Here is a 17,281-nt window from a genome sequence, read left to right on the forward strand (position 1 = left end):
AATGGAAGAAAATTTTTGCAATCTACCCATCTGACAAACGCCTAATATCCAGAAGTTACAAGGAACATGAACAAATTTACAAGAAAAAAAACCCCATCACAAAGTGGGCAAAGGATATGAACAGACACTTCTCAAAAGAGGACATTTATGTAGCCAACAAGCATATGAAGAAAGCTTAACATCACTGGTCATCGGAGAAATGCAAATCAAAACTACAATGAGACACCATCACATGCCTGTCAGAATGGTGATTATTAAAAAGTCAAGAAACAATAAATGCTGGCAAGGCTATGCAGAAGTAGGAATGCTTTTACAATATTGGTGGGAATGTAAATTAGTTCAGCTTTGGTGGAAGACAGTATTGTGACTCCTCAAGGATCTGGAGCCAGAAATACCATTTGACCCAGCAATCCTATTACTGGGTATATACTCAAAGGAATATAAATCACTCTACTAAAAAGACACATGAACATGTATGTTTATTGCAGAGCTATTTACAGTAGCAAAGACATGGAACCAACCCAAATGCCCATCAAGAATAGACTGGCTAAAGAAAATGTGGCACATGTACACCATGGAATACTATGCACCCATAAAAAAGGAATGAGACCATGTCCTTTGCAGGGACATGGATGAAGCTGGAAGCCATCATCCTCAGCAAACTAACGCAGGAACAGAAAATCAAACACCACACGTTCTGTCTCATAAGTGGGAGTTAAATGAATGAGAATGCATCGACACAGAGAGAAACAACACACATTAGGGCTTGTTGGGGGGTGGGGGGCGAGGGGCGAGGGGAGGGAACTTAGAGGATGGGTGAATAGGTGCAGCAAACCACCATGGGACACGTATACCTATGCAACAAACCTATTCTGCACATGTATCTTCTTCTTCTTTTTTTTTTAAGAAATAAAAACAAAACAAAGAACAAGACAGATGGACAGATATAGTACTTGACCTCTTAGAGTTCATAGCTGAATGGGGGAGATAAACCCTGAAAAGTAATTACAGAAGGCTTTTCTGTAGTAGCTCTTATGTCTTTACAATTTAGCATTTAACACTGTCAAGCGCTATTAGCTCTTTGACAAAAGCTTCCCTTTTATCTCACCTAAGTCCTTTCAGTTGCCATTAAAAACATTTGTTTTATTTAAGTTGCTTTCAAGTGGAAGCATTCATTAAAATCACCTGAAGGGCTTGTTAAAACAGTTTTTATTTAAATTATATTTTTAACTGGCAATAATTGTATACATTTATAGAGTACAATATGATGTTATGATATATGTATATGCTGTAGAATGATTAAATCAAGCAAATTAACATATCCATCCCCTTACAGACTTATTTCTTTATGGTAAGAATATTTAAAATCTACTCTTAGAAATTTTGATAATAGCCATTCTAATAGGCGTAAGTGACAGTTCATCGTGGTTTTAATTTTCATTTGCTTGATATTAGTGATGTTGAGCATATTTTCATACACCTGTTTTGTATTTGTATGTCTTCTTTTGAGAAATGTCTATTGAGGTCCTTTGTCAATATTCTGCTCAGTTTGTTTTCTTGCTATTGAATTGTTTGAGCTCCTTTTATATTTTGAACATTAACTCCTTATCAGATGTATGATTTGGAAATATTTTCTCCCATTCTGTAGGTTGTCTCTTCACTCTGTTATTTTTCCCCCCTGTGGAGAAGCTTTTTAGTTTGACGTAATACATTTGTTTATTTTCACTTCTTTTGCCTGTGCCTTTGGGAGCACAACATGGATGAACAACATGGATGAACTTGGAGGACATTATGTTAAGTGAAATAAGCCAGACCCAGAAAGACAACAATACTTTATAATCTCACTTACAGGTAGAATCTAAAAAAAGATGAATGAGAGTAGGATGGTGGTTACCAGGATCAGGGGCAGGGAGGATACAGACTGAGAGATGTTTGTGAAAGAACATAAAATTTCAGTTAAGAGGAATAAGTCCAAGAGATCTAATACACAACATGGTTACTATAGTTAATAACAATGTATTATATATGTGAAAATTGTGGAGAGTAGACTTATAGGTGTTCTCACCACAAAAAGTGATATGTGAGGCCAATTTAACCATTCCATAATGTATACGCCAATTTAACCATTCCATAATGTATACACATTTCAAGACATAATGCACATATAAATAGGTACAATTGTAATTTGTCAAGGCAAAAATAAAAAGCAAAAAAAAAAAAAAAAAAGTTAAAAAACCAGATTGCTGGGCTCCACCTGAGATCCTGATTCAACAGGTCTTGAGTGGGGCCCCAGAGTTTGCATTTCTAGCAAGTTGCCAGATGTTACTAGGGACCACACTTCAAGAGCTACTGTTTTACCAGCTCTGGTCCCTAATGACATGGAGCATTGTCATCTTCTTTAATGCTAGTCTTCCTATACTCACTAGATATTGTTAGGTCCAGGTCCAGTTCATGGGAATTGTTTATATAACACCAGGGAGAGAAAGAATACTGGGGGGTATTTGGAAAGAAAAACCACAGGAGTAGGAGTCGTGATGTTTGGATTTCCTGGGGTCTTTGTGATGTTGCTAGGAGCAAGGCAAACAATATTTTCAAGCTGGAGCTTGAACCATGGTGGAGTTCAGTACTGCTTTTATTGATTAATGAGGGGGCCACATTGTCTCTGCCAAGAGCTGATCTTGGTAGAAAAATAAGGGGATTAAACCCTAGAGCATCAGCCTGCTACCTCCAGCAGTCTACTCACACAAAATGAGCCACCCTTACAGAAGAATTGGGTCCAGAATAAAATAAAAAGTCTGGTGCAGACTGAGCCATGTTGATTTAGTCCATGATGTATAGGTTTGTAGTTTTTCTTAAGACAAAACAGAATATATTGAAGGCAATTTTCATTTAAAATGCAGATAAAAATCAACTATATCTTAAATGTCCAACTCATTCCTTGCTATTCCTTTAGGAACCCTAACCACTGATGCTCTTTAACTCTAATAGCTTGTTTTCCTTCTACAGTTTGTGGCTCCTTGAAAAATAATAAATATAACTAGTGTTTACTACATCCCAGATGTCATGTTAAAACCTTTTATTGCTAATTATCTTATTAAATCTTAACTTCAACACTAATGTCAAAAAATTAATTTTAATCCTAACTTTGATGTGGGCATTGTTATTCTCATCTTCTTATAGTCAAGAAAACCAAGGCCCTGGAAGGTAAAATTGCCTAATTTTACCTGCATCGTAAATGTCAGCATTGAGGCTAAAACTGGCTTCTGAATCCAGGCAGTTAAATACTGTGAATAATGTGCAAAAACTCAGGTTAGGCTTACGATTAAATTTGAAATCTTCTCCTTCCTTCTACGCATTTTCAAACTTCCCTTTCTGTGTCAAAAGCACCCAGAAAGGATCATTAGGCAACAGAGTGAGTCAGAACAGGGGGTGGAAAAAGAATAACCCTAGGTAGATTTGTCTCCAAAATTAACTCTTATTTTTAACTTTAAGATAAAATGGGAAATTTTTATCTTTAGGCTTTTGGCTGACATTCCCAGACTCGTGCTCTTATTTTAACATCTTTCTGATGTTTTTAATTAAGGCCAGAACCCTCACATATTTGCCTGATTACTCAGTAAGATATTTTAGTGCCAAATGGCAGGCCTGCCCAGTACCTTCCATCTGTGATGGCGTAAGATCGTGGCTTAGAGAAATATTTTTCTTCAATGACAGTACCTTTCTTCAAACAATATTTTACATAGTGCTTCCATATATAAAAGACATCCTAGTGGCACTGTTGATGTTGGGCCTCACTTACTGACCCTTCTCTCCACTCTGGTGGTTCTAAGGACATAGAGGAGCACTTGGTCCTGATGGTCAAACCTCACTAGAGCATCAGCTTCCAGCCCTCCGTTAGCTGGGACCACTGACTACATATTAAACTGACTTTCAACCGGTCCTTCTGCTTTCAGCACTACCTTTACCTCCTCTTTCAGAACTACTTGGTGCTCTCAAATTCCTGAGCCATTTGGGGTTCTTCAGTACCCCAAATTTTGCGTTTTCCTGGCACATTTCAGCACTCTTGTGTCTGTTGGTTTCCATATTTCTATCTGCTTCTCAGCTTTTATATGCATGTATGCACATATGTATGTAGTGTATGTATTTAGTCACTCCTTCCATTTTGTGGGATTGTGCCTTTACAGATCCATTCATGATCACTTTAGTAGAGTTTTGATAGGGCAAAGGGGCTTCTTTAAGCAGAAGCCATCACTGACTCTTATTTTTATTTTTCTTTTCTTGTAGGTATATAGCAGGCATGTATATTTATGGGGTACTGATACATTTTGGCACAGGTATGAATGCAGAATAACCACATTAAAGAAAATTGGGTGATAAACTTGAGCATTTATCCTTTGTGTTCCAAACAATCCAATTATACTCCTTTAGTTATTTTAAAATGCACAATTAATTTATTATTGACTATGGTACCCCTGTTGTGCTAACAAATACTAGGTCTTATTCATTCTAAATTTTTTTTTTGGTACCAATTAACCTCCCCCCACCAGTCCTGCCATCTCCCTACTACCCTTCCCAGCTTCTGGTAACCATCCTTCTAATCTCCATCTCCATGAGTTCAATTGTTTTGATTTTTATATCCCATAAATAAATGAGAACATATTTGTCTTTCTGTGCTTGGCTTATTTCAATTAGCACAATGACCTTCAGTTCCATCCATGGAACAAATTGACAATGACAAAATCTCTCTCTCTCTCTTTTTTTTTTTTTTTGGCTTAATAGTACTTCATTGTGTATATGTACCACAACAGACATTTTTCTTTACCTATTCATCTGCTGATGGACACTTATGTTGCCTCCAAATCCTGGCTATTGTGAACAATGCTACAATAAACATGGGAGTGAAGGTATCTCTGTAATATACTGATTTCCTCACTTTTGGGGATATACCCAGCAGTGAGATTGCTGAATTGTATGATAGCTTTATTTTTATGCTTTTGAGGAACCTCCAAATTGTTCTCCATAGTGGTTGTACTAATTTACATTCCCACCATGAGTGTACAGGGTTCCTTTTTCTATGCGTCCTCTCCAGTGTTTGTTATTGCCTGTCTTTCGGATATAAGCCATTTTAACTGGAGTGAGATGGTATCTCATTGCATTTTTTTTTTTTTTAAATGAAGTTTCACTCTTGTTGCCCAAGCTGGAGTGCAATGGCAGGATCTCGGCTCACTGTAATCTCCACCTCCCGGGTTCAAGCGATTCTCCTGCCTCAGCCTCCTGAGTAGCTGGGATTACAGGCACCTGCCACCACACCCAGCTAATATTTTTTGTGGGTGTGTATTTAGTAGAGACGGGGTTTCACCATGTTGACCAGGCTGGTCTTGAGGTTCTGACCTCAGGTGATCCACTGCCTCAGCCTCCCAAAGTGCTGGGATTACAGGTATGAGCCACCGCGTCTGGCCCCTCATTGTAGTTTTGATTTACATTACTCTGATCAATGATGTTGAGCACTTTTTCATATGCCTGTTTGCCATTTGTATGTCTTCTTTTGAGAAATGTCTATTCAAATCTTTTGTCCATTTTTTGTTGTTAGATTTTTTCCTACAGAGTTGTTTGAGCTCCTTATGCGTTCTTGTTAGTAATCCCTTGTCAGATGAGTAGTTTGCAAATATTTTCTCCCATTCTGTGGGTTGTCTCTTCACTTTGTTGATTGTATCCTTTGCTGTGCAGAAACTTTTTAACTTGGTATCGTCTCACTTGTCCATGTTTGCTTTGGTTGCCTGTGCTTGTGGGGTATTGCTCAAATTTTTTTTTTCCCAGACCAATATCCTGGAGATTTTTGCCGAAGTTTTCTTGTGGTAGTTTCATAGTCTGAGGTCTTAGATGTAAGTCTTTAATCCATTTTGATTTGATTTTTACATATGGTGAGAGATAGGGGTCTAGTCTCATTCTTCTGCATGTGGATATCCAGTTTTTGTAGCACCATTTACTGAAGAGACTGTCTTTTTTCCAGCATATGTTCTTGGCACCTTTTTCCAAAATGAGTTCACTGCAGGATTTGTTTCTGGGTTCTAATTCTGTTCCATTGGTCTATGTATCTGTTTTTATGCTAGTACTATGCTGTTATGGTTACTATAGTTCTGTAGTATAATTTGAAATCAGGTAATGTGAGTCTTCCAGTTTTTACTTTTTGCTTAGGATAGATTTGGCTATTCTGGGCCTTTGTGGTTTCATATAAATTTTAGAATTGTTTTCTATTTCTGTGATGATTGTCATTGGCATTTTGATAGAGATTGCATTGAATCTGTAGATTGCTTTGAGTGGTATAGACATTTTAGCAATATTGATTGTTCCAGTCTATGAACATGAATTAACTTTCCACTTTTTGGTGTTCTCTACAATTTCTTTCTTCAGTGTTTTAGTTTTCATTGTAGAGATCTCTCACTTCTTTGACTGACTCCAGGGTATTCCATTTTATTTGTAGCTATTATACATGGAATTATTTTTCTCATTTCTTTTTCAGATTGTTCATTGTTGGCCTATAGAAATGCTACTGATTTTTGTATTTAATTTTGTATCGTACAACTTTACTGAATTTATCAGTTCTAATAGTTTTTTGGTGGAGTCTTTAGGTTTTTCCAAATACAAGATCATATCATCTGCAAACAAGGATAATTTGACTTCTTCCTTTCCAATTTAAATGCCTTTTCTTTCACTTGTCTGACTGCTCTAGCTAGGACTTCCAGTACTATGTGGAATAACAGTCGTGAAAGTGGGTATCCTTCTTGTGTTCCAGATCTTAGAGGAAAGCCTTTCATTTTTTTTCCCATTCAGTATGATACCAGCTGTGGGTCTGTCAAATACGGCTTTCATTATATTGAGGTATGTTCCTTTTATACCTAGTTTTTTCAGTTTTTTTTTTTAAGCCATGAAGGGATGCTGAACTCTATCAAATGCTTTTTCAGCATCAGTTGAAATGATCATATGGTTTTTGTCCTTCATTCAGTTGATATTATATATCACATTGATTGATTTGCATATGTTGAATCGTCCATGAATCCTTGGAATAATCCCCACTTGGTCATGATGAATGATTTTTTTTCTTTAAATTTCAGTAGTTGTTTTTGGGAACAGGTGGTGTTTGGATACATGAATAAGTTCTTTACTGTGATTTCTGAGATTTTGGTGCACCCGTCACTCAAACAGTGTATGCTGTACCCAATGTGTTGTCTTTTATCCCTCACCCCCCTCCAACTCTTTCCCCTGAGTCCCCAGAGTCCATTGTATTGAATTAAATTTTTAAATGTATTGTTGATTAGTTTTCTAGTGTTTTGTTGAGGATTTTGCATGAATATTCATCAGAGATATTGGCATGTAGTTTTCTTTCTTTTTTTAATGTTTTTTTTTTTTTTAAATTTTGTCTCGTTCAGGTATCAAGGTAATACTGGCTTCATAGAACGAATTTGGAAGTATTTATTCCTTCTCTACTTTTTGGAACAGTTTGCGTATATTAGTATTAGTCCTTTTTTAAATGTTTGGTAGAATTCAGCAGTGAAGGCATCGGGACCTGGGCTTTTCTTTACTGGGAGACATTTTATTATAGCTTGGATCTCATTACTTGTTTTCGGCTTGCTCAGGTATTGGATTTTTTCCTGGTTCAATCTTGGTAGATTGTATGTGTCTAAGCATCCATCCTTGTTTTCTAAAATTTCCAGTGTATTGGCATATAGTTACTCATAGTAGCCACTAATGATCCTTTGAATTTCTGTGGTATCAGTTGTAAAGTCTCCTTTTTCATGTCTAATTTTATTTATTTGGGTCTTCTCTCTCTTTTCTTCGTTAGTCTGGCTAAAGGTTTGTCAATTTTATCTTTAAAAAACATTTTTTGTTTCATTTATGTTTTGTATTGTTTTCTTCACTTTTAAATTCATTTATTTCTGCTTTGATTTTTATAATTTCTTTTCTTCTATTAATTTTGGGTTTCGTTTGTACTTACTTTCTTAGTTCTTTAAGATGCATCATTAGGTATTTATTTAAAGGGTTTTTTTTCTTTTTTGTTGTAGGCACTTACAGATATAAATTTCCCTCTTAGTACTGTTTTTGCTGTATCTCATAGGTTTTGGTATGTTGTGTTTCCATTATCATTTGTTTCCAAAAAGTTTTCAATTTCCTTCTTAATTTCTTCTTTGACCCACTGGTCATTCAAGAGTATATTGTTTGATTTCCATGTGTTTGTATAGTTTCCAAAATTGCTCCTGTATTAATTTCTAGTTTTATTTCATTCTGGTCAGAGAAGATGTTTGATATTATTTCAATGTTTTTGAATGTTTTCAGACCTAACATATGGTGTATCCTTGATTATTCCAAGTGTGGAGGAGGAGAATCTGTATTCTGTTGCCTTTGGATGAAATGTTCTGTAATTTTCTATTAGATCCATTTGGTCTATAATGCAGATTAAGTCTGATGTTTCTTTGTTGATGTTTTATTTGGAATATCTGTCCAATACTGAAAGGGGGTTGTTGAAGTCTCCAGCTGTTATTATATTGGAGTCTCTCTCTCTCTCTTTAGCTCTAATAATATTTGCTTTATATATCTGGGTGCTCCAGTGTTGGGTGCATATATATTTACAATTGTTATATTCTCTTGCTGAATCAATCCCTTTATCACTATATATTGACATTCTTTGTCTGTACTTATTGTTTTTGGCTGGAAAATTTTGTGTGATATAAGCATAGCAACTCCTGTTCTTCTTTGGTTTCTATTGGCAAGAAATAACTTTTTCCATCTTTTTATTTTCAGTCTGTATGTTTCTCTTTAGGTAAAGTATATTTTTTATAGGCAACAGATCACTGGGTCTTGTTTTGTCATCCATTCAGCCAGTTGTCTTTTGATTGGAGAGTGTAGTCCATTTACATTCAATGTTATTACCGAAAAGCAAGGACTTATTCCTACCATTTTGTTATTTATTTTGTGGTTGTTTTGTGATTCTGTTTTTTTCTTTTCTTTTCTTTCTTTTCTTTTCTCTTCTTTTCTTTCTCCCTCCCTCCCTCCCTTCCTCCCTCACTTCCTTCCTTCCTTCCTTCCTTCCTTCCTTCCTTCCTCCCTCCCTCCCTCCCTCCATCCCTCCCTCCCTCCCTCCTGTCTTTTTAGTGAAAGTGATTTTCTCTGATGGTATACTTTCATTTCTCACTTTTCATTTTTTGGTGTGTGTATCTGTTTTATGTTTTTAAATTTAAAGTTATTATTATGAGGCTTGTAAATACTATCTTATAACCCATTATTTTAAACTGATGACAACAGTCATTGTATACACAAACATGCCAAGAGAAAAGAAAAACTTTGCGCTTTAACTTTATCCTCCCACTTTTTATAACTTTTCATTATATCTCTTTATGTCTTATTGTACAGTCTATGTTTTGAAAAGTTGTTGTAGTTATTATTTTTTGTTTTATCATTTCATCTTTCTACTTAAGTGAAGAGTAGTTTACACACTACAATTACAGTGTTATCCTATTCTGCGTGCTTACTATTACCTGTGAGTTTTATACATTCAGATGATTTCTTCTGCTCATTAACATCCTTTTATTTTAAATCGAAGAATGCCCTTTAGCATTTCTTGTAGGTCAGGTTTGGTGTTGATAAAATCCCTCAGCTTTTGTTTTTCTGGGAAGGTCTTTATTTTTCCTTCATGCTTAAAGAATATTTTTGGTGGATATGCTCTTCTAGGGTAACAGTTTTTCCCTTTAGCACTTTAAGTATGTGATGCCATTCTCTCCTGACCAGTAAGGTTTCCCTTGAAAAGCTGCTGTCAGATGTATCAGAGCTCAGTTGTATGTTATTTGTTTCTTTACTCTTGCTGCTTTTAGGATCCTTTCTTTATCCTTGACCTTGGGGAGTTTGCTTATTAAATGTCTTGAGGTAGTCATCCTTGGGTTAAATCTGCTTGGTGTTTTATAACCTTATTGTACTCAAATATTGATAAAATAAACCTTTCTGTAGGTTTGGGAAGTTCTCTGATATTATCACTTTGAATAAATTTTCAACCCTTATTTCTTTCTCTACCTCCTCTTTAAGGCCAATAACTCTTAGATTTGTTCCTTTGACACTGTATTAGTCCATTATCATACTGTTATAAAGAACAACCCAAGACTGAATAATGTTGAAAGAGGTTTAATTGAGTCACAGATTTGCATGGCTGGGGAAGCCTCAGGAAACTTACAATCATGGCAGATGGGGGAGCAAATATACCCTTCTTCACAAGGTGGCAGGAGACAGAAGTGCAGAGTGAAGGGGAAAGAGCCCCTTACAAAACCATTAGATCTTGTGAGAACTCATTCACTATCACAAGAACGGCATGGGGGAACCACCCCAAGATCCAGTCACCTCCCACGAGATCCCTCCCCTAACATGTGGGGATTGCAATTTGGATTACAGTTCAAGATGAGATTTGAGTGGAAACATAGAGCTAGACCACATTATTCCACCCCTGGCCCCTCCCAAATCTCATCTTTCTCACATTTCAAAACATGATTATACCTTTCCAACAGTTCCCCAACGTCTTAACTCACTTCAGCATTAACCCAAAAGTCCAAGTTCATAGTCTTATCTGAGACAAGGCAAGTCCCTTCTACTTATGAGCCTGTAAAATCAAAAGCAAGTTAGTTACTTCCAATATATAATGTGTGTATAGGGGTTGGACAAATGTACCCATTCCAAAGGGGAGAAATTGGCCAAAACAAAGGTGCTGTGGACCCATGGAAATCCAAAATCCAGCAAGGCCCTCATTAAATCTTAAATCTTCAAAATGATCTCCTCTGACTCCATGTCTCATGTATGGGACATGCTGATGCAAGAGGTAGGCTCCCATGGTGTTGGGCAGCTTTGCCCCTGTGGCTTTGCAGGTTACAGAGCCCCTACTGATTGCTTTCACAGGCTGACATTGAGTGTCTGTAGCTTTTCCAGGTGCACAGTGCAAGCTATTTGTGTATCTACCATTTTGGTGGCCCTCTTCTCACAGCTTCACTAGGCAGTGCCCCACTGGGGGCCCCAACCCCATGTTTCCCTTCTGCACTGCAGAAGTTCTCCATGAAGGCTCCACCCCTGCAGCAAACATCTACCTGGACATCCAGGTATTTCAATACATCTTCTGAAATCTAGGCATATGTTCCCAAACCTCAATTCTTGACTTCTGTGCACCTGCTGGCCCAATGCCATGTGTAAGCTGCCAAGGCTCATATCTTGCACCCTCTGAAGCAATGGCCTAAGCTGGACATTGGCCCTTTTTAGCCATGGCTGGGACATAGGGTACCAAGTCCTGAGACTGCACAAAGCAGCAAGACCCTGGGACCAGCCCACAAAATCATTTTTTCCTCCTGGGTCTCCAGCCCTGTGATGGGAGGGGCTGCCATGAAGACCTCTGACATGCCCTGGAGACATTTTCCCCATTGTCTTGGGGAAAGGAGCCAAAACATTAGGCTCCTTGTTACTTATGAAAATTTCTGCAGTGGGCTTGAATTTCTCCCTAGAAAATGTTTGTTTTCTGTCACATCACTGGGGTGCAAATTTTTCAAACTTTTATGCTCTGCTTCTCTTGTAAACATAAGTTCCAATTTCAGATAATCTCTCTCAAGTTCAAAGTTCCACAGATCTCTAGGGCAGGGGGAAAAATGCCACCAGTCTCTTTGCTAAAGCAAAACAAGAGTGACTTTGCTCCAGTTGCCAATAAGTTCCTAATCTCCATCTGAGATCACCTCAGCCTGGACTTCATTGTTCATGTCACTGTCAGCATTTTGGTCAAAACCATTTAACAAGTCTCTAGGAAGTTCCCAACTTTTCTGCATCTTCCTATTTTCTTCTGAGCCCTCCAAACTGTTTCAACCTCTGCCTGTTACACAGTTCCAAAGTCAACACCACATTTTCAGGTATCTTTATAGTAGTGTACCATTACCTCCATACCAACTTTCTGTATTAGTCTGTTCCCACACTGCTATAAAGAACTGTCTGAGACTGGGTAATTTATGAAAGAAAGAGGTTTATTGACTCACAGTTTTGCATGGCTGGAGAAGCCTCATGAAACTTACAGTCATGATGGAAGGGGAAGCAAACACCTCCTTTTTCACAGGGTGTGAGGAGACAGAAGTGCAGAGTGAAGGGGGAAGAGCCCCTTATAAAACCATCAGATCTCGTGAGAACTCACTCATCATAAGAACAGCATGGGAAAACCACCACATGATCTAATCATCTCCCATAATGTCCCTCCCCCAACATGTGGGGATTGCAATTCAGATTGCAATTCAAGATAACATTTGGGTGGGGACACAGAACTAGATCATTCTGAGGCTATTTTCTAGATCTTATAGGCAAGCTTTATTGTTTTTTATTCTTTTTTCTTTTGTCTCCTCTGTGTATTTTCAATTTGCCTCTTTTCAAGCTCACGGAGTCTTCTTTCTGCTTGATCAATTCTGCTATTAAGAGACTCTGATGCATTCTTCACTGTCATTTGCCTTTTTCAATTCTAAAATTTCTCCTTGATTCTTTTTAATTATTTTGATGTCTTTGTGAAAATTATCTGATATAATTCTGAATTTTTTCTCCGTATTATCTTGAATTTCTTTGCGTTTCCTTAACACAGTTATTTTTAATTCTCTGTCTGAAGGGTTATATATCTGTTTTTCCAGGACTGGTTCCTGGTGCCTTATTTAGTTCATTTGCTGAGGCCATGTTTTCCTGGATTGGGTTGATGCTTGTAGATATTTGTCAGTATCTGGGCATTGAAGAGTTAGGTATTTATTGTTGTATTCACAGTCTTGATTTGTTTGTGCCTGTCCTTCTTGGGAAGGCTTTCCTGCTATTCAAAGGGACTTGGGCTTCAGGTTCAATAATGGTGTGGTTTTCGAACAAAGTAACACCTTGTTGGTCTTGGATAAGATCTGGAAGAATTCTCTGTATTACCAAGCAGGGACTCCTGTTCTTTTCCATTACCTTCTCCCAAATGAACAGTGTCTCTCTCTGTGCTGGGCCACCTGAAACTGGGGTGTGGTGATGTAAGCACCCCTGTGGCCATCACCAGTGGGATTGTGCTTGGTCAGACCTGAAACCAGCATAGCACTGGGCCTTGCCTAAGGCTCTTCCTTTCAGGGAAGTGAGTTTCCCCAGGTCCCAGGTGTGCCCAGTGACACTGTCAAATTTTTGGTTCTTGAGATGGTGCTTTTCTGTATGCAGATAGTTGTTTAAATTTAGTTTTCCAGCGTGGAGGGGTGAAAATGTTATAGGCTTCTATTCCTCCATCTTGCTTTGCTGCCTTTCCCTCATTAACTCTATAAATCTTGACTCTTCACCTCTTTCTTCTGGCCTCTTCTTCTGCAACATGTTTTGGCCATATGTGGGTTGTTAGTAGCCTATCCTCCTATGTATATAACTTCTAATTTATATACTTAAAAAATTTTTTTTCTACATTGATATGTTCTAAATTTCTTACTACTTTCTTCTCATTTACTTATCCTTTCCTACTAAGATTATTTTACTTGAGTAATTATGGTTTAATTTTTGGTATTTCTGATGGGTTCTTTTAAAAATCTTAAACTGTTCTTGATTCATAATTGCTTGTTTTTGTTGCAGAATTTATTTTTCTTGGTATATGGATATTAGTCATTTCTTTATCTCATTGAGGATTTATACTATTTTAAAGTCGTCTTTTACAGAAGCATGCATTATTACTTACAATCTTATAAAAGGGAACTCTGTTATTTGTTCAGTTTGTTGACTATCTTTTCTGACATTAATTATGCTCTTGTGATTTGAAATTTTAGTTTGTGAGTTTAAGGGCGTGGATATTTATGTATATGACCTTTTTCTTGTTGTGCTTATCCTTGTCACTTCCTCCACTCTTCTCAAAGCTCCAGAACCAGAGTTATACTGGTGGCTTAGAACTCTCTTTTAGGGACACTGCAAGTTTATGAGTTCACTGGTAACTGCCTCTGCTTCTTCTGGCCTTTCCAGGCAGCATCATGTTACAGCCACGAATATGGCACATAGATACAGCCTTGTTATCCCTCCAGGTAACAGAGAGAGATGCCAAACCCAGCTCCAGTTTTACTCCAGGGGCCTGGCTTTGATATACCAACGTCTTTGGGGACCATTATCTCTCCCAAGCCCAATATATCCATGGCTTCAGCCCTTCAGCTGTTCTTGTGTTGTGCCATAATTGTTCTGTGTTTCAACCTCACCTCCTCAATAGTGCAAGTCCTGTTCTATTTATGGTGATCATGAGTGAGGTTAACACTTGCATGCTGTTTTTGGTGTGAATGAAGGTTCTGTATAAAATTGCAGTTTTATCCTGTACAAAAATCAGGTCTTTCAGATTCCTTGGTAAGAAAATATGTAAGATACACCTTCCTTTTGCTAATATTTACACCTTTTCTTGTATAACTTACATGAATCATGGGTAAGATCTGGAAGAATTATCTGGATTACCAGGAAGGAACTCTTGTCTTTTTCCTTACTTTCTCCCAAACAGATGGAGTCCCTCTCTCTGCTGAGCCACCTGGAACTGGGGGTTGTGGTGATGTAAGCACCCCTGTAGCCAATAATTGGTTAATAAAGCTTTGTGTCTCTTTGCCATAGAACCATTTTCAAACCTTTTTAGGAATAAAGTTTAAAGGATGTAGGCTTTTCGGGGGGAGGGAAACTGTTCTGCTGTAAAACATGTTTTTCAGGTCAGCAAGATTAGTTAACATTGATCTCATTTCTAAACCGAGGTTTACAGAGTTAGAAACCTTTAAGGGTCCAAGAATTAGTGATTAGTTCTTGGACTTCAGATGTTGTCTTCAAGGCTTAGCTCAACTGTTTCCTTTTCCATAAAGACTTTTGCCATTGCTTGAACCAGTTTCTCCTATGCTTTCCCCGACTGTTACATGAAAACACATTCAGAGTTTGCATATGGTAGTGTTGCTAACTTTATATTCTTTGTTTGGGAGAGGGGCAATTTGCACTGGTATTACTCTCTGTGTTTCAATCTCACCTCTTTAATAGCATAAACCCTACAAGGGCAGGCTGTGTCTTTTCCTATGAGCACATTATGATGGTTTATGCAACAAAAAATGCTTATTGAGTACAGATTTATTTTTCTTGGAGATGTATGAGATAGTTCCAGCCAGGATTGCTACCCTAGGTGTGCTAGTTTTGACAAATCTTGGAAGCTTATACTTCCAAGACCAGGATTTATCTTCTTGTGTGGTGTATTTCATGTCTCCAGTGCCAGAGAATGTTAACTAATCAGAGAACTGTTGGATTGGAAGGAATATTGGGGACCTATGATCCAGTGGTTTTCAAATGTTTTCTTATCCAGGGAGTGCTGCCTTCAGAACTCTTAGTGTGAAATAGATAAAAGAGAGAGTGATAAATCTGTTCGTCTTACATGGGATCTGGAGGAGGGACTCACACTCCTTCGCCTCCATGTCCTTACCTTTCTCTTCTCTGCCTTTCCAGATGTGACCCCAAGTATCACTGGGGAATCCAGAATCTGCAAAGCATATTTAAAAACTGTGATCTAGTCCAGACTCATCATTAGTACAAACTGAGGCCCACAGAGGCAAAGTAGTTTGTCTAAAGTCTCATGGCTGGTAACAAAGACAGCATTAGGACAAACCCTTTACCCAACTCTGCTTCTACTAGGGTGCTTTTTCCACTTTACCATGGTGTTTTAACAGAGGCAGAAAAAAGTGAAAATTTAAATAAGACTGTTAACCAAAACATTGCTGAATGCTCCCCACTTTCTAACCTGTACCTTCAGATTCCCCATCCTGTGGTGAGCCCCAAATAGCAGAACCCGCTCGGCCAGCTGCCTGACTGACTGGCTTAGTCCTCTAGGGCAGACCACCTCCTGGAGACATGTGAGAAGGCCTAGGCTTCATGTGACCTTCCAGAAAGTATTTCATTGAATGTGTAATGAGGAAGAGCCATTTAACTTAGCCCAACAATTCCTTCTAGCCCCCCATTAAGCCTCTGACCCATGCACAATACACCAGTTTATGAGGTCTTTGCTAAGAGCACAAGTGAGCAGAGAGCCCAGGTCTGGGGAAGATTCAGATATAAGGGTGAGGGAGTGAGATGACACAGGAAGGCATTAGACTCTGTAACATACTTTGTTCACTGTAAGATTTCGGTTAACTTCCCTGTTAATTGTTTTGAAGTTGAATATGCTAAGATTTCCTCTGAAGTCAGAGACCCAAAATTTTTCATGGGTTTGGGATTTTTTAAAGATATATTCCTACAAAAGTCAACAATTGAATTTCTTAAAAGAAATGAATGATCTTCAGGATACATATGAAAAGCAAGCTTTCACACATCATTCAGCTACATTCATTCACATACTTAGACTGCAGAACAGTCTATAAAGTACTTTTAAAGATAGCATCTCCTTGAATTTTCACAATGTCACCAAGAAGAAGGTATTGTTAGTGCTGTCTTACAGATGAGTACATTGAGGCTGGGAGTAGATAAATAATTTGGTCATGCAGTTCAAAGTGGTAGAAACAAGCCCCAAATCCAGACACTTCTGTCTCCAAATTGCTTATTCTTTTATGTCCTTTAAAAGGCAAAATACTGGACAAGATAGACCATTGATCTGAGCCAGTTCGGTAGTTTTTATGCACAGTGATGCCTCATTAATCTCATATTACTGGGGAATGAGCTGTTCGACGTAAGTGAATATTTCATGTAATGGAAGCTTTAAGTACTAAAGCTTAGCATAAAACTTTACCATTTTGAAGAGACTCTTTTTGGCCTGTGTTAGATATTTTTCTTCTGTAGGTCACTTCCTGTGCCAGCTCCATTTTCTGTCTCCAGTGTTGTCTGCCATCTGCAGACCCAACCCTGCATAGGCTCAGGACTAATGACTGTGGACCTGGGTGTGCAAGTGTAGTCCTTGCCACTGTGGAAATTGTAATCCGAGTTTGCAGCTACAGTTGCTTGGATTTAAGCCCTTGGATGCCTTCATAATCACTGAGCTGTGGCTTCCCAGGCTGATACTATCTTGTGCCCAGACAGTAGCTGTTCTTGGCCTTTTTCCTTTGTGTCTGCTGCTCAGTTACCCCATTAGAGACTTTGGAGACTGACCTGAATGACTAACTATTGTCTCCAGAACTGGAGGCCAATCCATGACTCTCCATGGCCATTTTTCTTAAAACGGAGGCCTGCTTCAATTATTGACATATTTAGGGCCCCTGAATTAAAGACTTGTGCTCTTACCTGATGTCAAGAAGCACAAAACTCAGATTATTTTCAT

This window comes from Macaca mulatta, chromosome 13 (genome assembly GCF_049350105.2).
Source record: "Macaca mulatta isolate MMU2019108-1 chromosome 13, T2T-MMU8v2.0, whole genome shotgun sequence".
In the NCBI taxonomy this organism is placed as follows: Eukaryota; Metazoa; Chordata; class Mammalia; order Primates; family Cercopithecidae; genus Macaca; species Macaca mulatta.